The sequence below is a fragment of the Cynara cardunculus genome, unplaced genomic scaffold, assembly GCF_001531365.2.
Source record: "Cynara cardunculus var. scolymus isolate 2C unplaced genomic scaffold, CcrdV1 Un_Scaffold_4408, whole genome shotgun sequence".
Taxonomy (NCBI): domain Eukaryota; kingdom Viridiplantae; phylum Streptophyta; class Magnoliopsida; order Asterales; family Asteraceae; genus Cynara; species Cynara cardunculus.
Window position 1 is genome coordinate 17,537 of NW_020201883.1, and position 4,839 is coordinate 22,375.

The following is a 4,839-nucleotide window of genomic DNA, read 5'->3' on the forward strand; positions in this document are numbered from 1 at the left end:
TAGCTATTGTTGTATGCAAATTCAACCAAAGCCAAATGACTATCCCATGACCCTCCGAAATCAATAACACAAGATCTCAACATATCTTCTAAAGTTTGGMTAGTTCGTTCACTCTGTCCATCAGTTTGAGGATGATAAGCTGTATTTAGCTTTATTTGTGAACCCATTTCTCTCTGAAAACTCCTCCAAAACATAGAAGTGAAACGACTATCTCTATCAGAAACAATTGATAACAGAACACCATGTCGTGTCACTATCTCATCAAGGTACAACTTTGCCAATCTCTCCATTGAGTATGACTCTCTCATAGGTAAGAAGTGTGCAGATTTAGACAACCGATCTACTATTACCCATATTGCATCATACCCCTTCAATGTTCTTGGCAATTTGGATATGAAATCCATAGTAATATGATCCCATTTCCAAACCGGAATTTCTAAAGATTGCAACTTACCATAAGGACRCTGGTGTTCAATCTTTACTTGAAGACAAGTCAAACACTGTTCAACATGTTTAGCAATATCTTTCTTCATACCTGGCCACCAATAATGTTGTCTCAAATCCTGATACATTTTATTTGTACCTGGATGTATCGTAAAACGTGACTGATGAGCTTCGTTCAAAGATACGCTTTCTGAGATCACCATAACATGGTACCCAAATTCTATTCTGGAACCTCCAAAATTCTATATCATCTCTTACCAAATCAGATATTAATCCACCCAGTCTTTCACGTTTGATCTTATCCTCTTTTATTGCCTCATTTTGAAATTCTTGTAACTCATCTTGAGTACTGGGTAATAACTCAACTCGTAAAGCTGTAGCTTTGATCGTTCCACTTTTCTCTTGTCGATATAACGCATCGGCCACTACATTTGCTTTTCCTGGATAATACAAAATCTCACAATCATATTCACTCACCAATTCCAACCATCTTCTCTGATGCATATTCAGATCTTTCTGATGATATAAATGTTGCAAGCTTTTATGATTTGTGAAAATTTGGCACTTCGTTCCATACAAATAATGTCTCCATATCTTCAAAGCAAAGACTACTGCCGCTAACTCCATATCGTGAGTAGGATACTGTCTTTCATGATCTTTCAACTGTCTGGAAGCATAAGCTATTACCTTTCCACGTTGCATTAGTACACATCCCAAACCCATCTTTGACGCATCACTATATACCACAAAATCTTCCGCTCCATCTGGTAGAGATAGAATTGGTGCACTACACAGTTTATCTTTTAACATCTGAAAGGCCCGAGCTTGTGCTTCATCCCACTCATATTTCACATTCTTTTTGGTCAACTTCGTTAACGGAGTAGCAATACGAGAGAAATCCTGTATAAACTTACGATAATACCCAGCCAATCCCAGAAAACTTCTGACTTCTATTGGAGTCTTAGGAACTTCCCACTTCTTAATAGCTTCGATCTTGATTGGATCCACTTTAATCCCTTTTTCTGAGATAACATGCCCCAGAAATTGAACTTCTTGCAGCCAAAATTCACACTTTGACATTTTAGCATACAATTTCTCTTGTTTCAATAATTCCAGAATTAATTTCAAATGATGTATATGTTCTTCTTCTGATCGGGAATATATCAGAATATCATCAATGAAAACAATCACAAATTTATCCAGATAGGGACTACACATCCTATTCATCATATCCATAAATGCTGCAGGCGCATTTGTGAGTCCAAATGGCATCACCAAAAACTCATAATGACCATAACGTGTACGGAATGCTATTTTAGACACATCCTCATCTCGGATCTTCAATTGATGATAACCAGACCGCAAATCAATCTTTGAAAAATAAGTAGCTCCAACCAATTGATCAAACAAGTCATCAATTCTTGGGAGAGGATACTTATTCTTGATTGTCAATTTATTCAACTCCCGATAATCAATGCACATCCTCATTGATCCATCCTTCTTTTTCACAAACAACACTGGTGCACCCCACGGAGAAGTACTTGGTCTGATAAATCCTTTATCTAACAGTTCCTTCAATTGAGATATTAATTATTTTAACTCAGAAGGAGCTAATCGATATGGTGCACGTGCAACAGGTGTTGCTCCAGGAATTAATTCAATCTGGAAGTCTATCATTCGATCCGGAGGTAAAGATACACATTTGAAATTTAAAATGTTTTGTTATTTATGTTAAAAAAATTATATGGATTTATATAATTTTAGCACGCGTTTCACCCCCTGAACTCGTTGGTGACGATAAATTTGGAGGAGTCGGCCCAATGGTGGATTGAAAGCAGGGAATTTTTGGTTAGTAATTATTTTGGATAGCCGGACCCCGATCAAGAGATGGGTCACAAATCAGATGATGACGATGACATCCAACCATCAGAAGCATATCAATCATTTGCAGTGCACACTTGTCATAGACTACGGTATGAGCCACAACATCGTCATTCATCTACGGCATATACCGACATCCCCCAATGACGTGTTGAATTAAACCAATTCAATGTTGGGGTCGATCAATAGTACGCATCGGTTATAGACCTTATTAATGAAAAATATGGGCTTAGCCTATATATAAAGAAGCAACATGTTAAGGTATTGCCGCAAGTTCATGAGAATGTGATATATTCGAAGATGGAGGTAAGTATCTGAAAGAAGGAAAAAATGAGTTTGGGATCAATCATCAGTCAATATCAATATCAATATAATATATTAAAGGATGAACCAAACAAATAATACAATTTATATAACCATGGTTGAAATCAAAACCAACTAAATAATACAAATTAAGTGAATAACTAAAAGGAGTTAGATATCTTTCAAAACTAAGAGAGTTTGTGTAACTTTTAGGTTGAACTGTTTTTGGACAACCATCTTTTATAAAAAAAATATATACCAAAAACTAATATAAAAAATAACGTAAAGTTGACAATAAATCAACATCGTAAAATTAGTAGAAATTATAGTTGTAAAAACAATAACTATATATCTATAATCTAAATTTTTATATCTTTATACATGTAAAAACAATAACCATGGATAATCTGGTGATCACTTCTAAGCATTATAAATCATTTTTCTCACATTATTGTTTGCATCACACATTAGATCAAAGAATGAAAGAGGCATGTGGGAGGTGGATACAAAAACAAAAGGGCCAACTTTTTTCTCAATATTGCTTGCATCCCACATTGGATGATGGAATGAAAGTGACAAGAGGGAGATTGCTACAAAAAGAAATGATTAAAAATTGAACAAACATATTTTTCTCGAATCTCGACCTTTTGTTTAAGATCAAATATAGATCATGTTTTTAATTTATATATCTGTCATGAATCTTAGGTTTTTTTTTAAATCAAGTATATTATATGTTCTGAGTTTGATATCTAATATGTGATTCTTCAGCTTACTTGATATTTATTTTTTTATATGGGAATGTCCATTATACTACTTGGTGATGTAGTTATTTATCCGTTGTCTTAGTGTTACTACTATCAAGGCTTGACAAATCTCTCTAATTTATAATTCAAATATTATAGAAGGTTACAGTAAAGTGTAGTACTTGTTTTTATCAGTTTAATATCTGATATGTGGGTCATCGACCCCACTTGATATTAATTTTATTTTTTTAAGGGGGAACATCCATTATCTTAGTTTGGTGATGTGATTCTTCATGCATCGTCTTGAGCTTCCACTACTATTGCTATATCTTATGTACCGTTCAAATTTTCACTAATATTATAGAATGTTTTTTTTTTCATAACTTCAAATGTGATTTCAATTACATTTTTTATAGAAATTAAAATCGTGACTTTGTCACCTTAGATGAGATATCAATTAAAAATGTGATTTCATGTTAAACAAACTACTAACATTAGTCAAACATTTGCAGAGTACATTGCAACACCGTTCTCGAGCATAGTTAGAGAACTTAAATTAGCATACGATTCTAAGATGGTTGTCAACTTCTTTTAAAAATGTTTAATGTTAATGATTAGTTGTCACACACATTTTCCTAAAATTTGTTTAGAAGACGACTTCAAATTTTAGTCTATAGCATTCATTTTGAAGATGATATTATCGCCACCGCGCAACATGCGGTTGCAATACTAGTATATATATTAGAGGGTAAACCAAACGTAATGAGGTGTCCTTCTCTAAACATAAGAAGTCTATGATTCTTTTTTCTTAGATTTTTTATTTAAAAAAATATTTGATATATAAAAGACTTTTCCATCCCATATTTTTTAAAACATGAAATTCATTACCATATGATTGTTTTGGCAATTTTAAAAAGTTTAACCTCCAATCTTTTCATCTTCATTCTTGGAGGTGAAACCTACAAACCATTCTATGTGCTCCTCCATGATTTGTCAATGTTTTTATAATATTAAATAAATCATGTTTTTATAATATTAAATAAGTTATAGGTTATTCTACCCCTAAATGATAAATATGTATTTCATTATAAGAAGGAGCCTTTGATAATTTCACTTCCAACTTAATTAGCATTAACTTTCATATTAGATAACTTCCTAGGGGTATTCATTATACTCTTTTTATTTTTCCATCTACTAATTAAAATAAACTTACAATAAATGGTGTGGCACATTGTCACAAGATGATTTTGAAAGATATTTTCCTATTGTTTTGTATTTATGAAAGGTTAAATAAGTTAAATATTTTTCTACCCGTGAATGAAAAATGTGTATTTCATTATTTTCCCCAAAATGATAACAAAATTTTCCAAGCCAAGGATATCCTTAATTGGGCATTTGGTATCATTATTTTATATAAATGTAAAAGTAAAATATGAAGTTTCTTATGTGATACTTTGTGGAAAAATTA

The 4,839-nt window shown here is 32.6% G+C and overlaps 1 non-coding gene across 1 annotated transcript; it reads left to right on the top strand.

The window, feature by feature from the left end:
* The first annotated feature begins 3,526 nt into the window (after positions 1–3,526).
* LOC112504028 lies at positions 3,527–3,714 on the top strand. The gene has a single exon (XR_003068119.1). It is a non-coding gene; the product is annotated as a U2 spliceosomal RNA (small nuclear RNA).
* The last annotated feature ends 1,125 nt before the right edge of the window (positions 3,715–4,839 follow it).